Source organism: Nannospalax galili, unplaced genomic scaffold (genome assembly GCF_000622305.1).
Source record: "Nannospalax galili isolate Female #2095 unplaced genomic scaffold, S.galili_v1.0 scaffold1920, whole genome shotgun sequence".
NCBI classification, from domain to species: Eukaryota; Metazoa; Chordata; class Mammalia; order Rodentia; family Spalacidae; genus Nannospalax; species Nannospalax galili.
In genome coordinates, this window is record NW_008345683.1 from 88,751 (window position 1) to 89,078 (window position 328).

Genomic DNA, 328 nt, shown 5'->3' on the forward strand with positions numbered 1-328 from the left:
CACTCAGATCCTTGGCACCTGTGTATGTCTATAAACTCATCAGGTAGATGTCAATGGTAATGTTTATCACCTCTATTAATTAATGTGATGTAAATTTTTATGCTTCCTCCTCAAATAGAATTCATTTTTTAAAAAATTTGTTGGTTTTTTTGTGTGTGTCTATGACATGGAACATCCCAAACCTCTTATTCAACTATACACCCACTTCTCAGATGGCACCCTCCCATAGCCTCCCTCCCCCAACTAGAGCCCCTATACTCTGATATCCCTGCTACTGTCTGCTGTGTTGTTGGCACCCCCAGCCATTCCCCAATACTTGCCCTTCTGG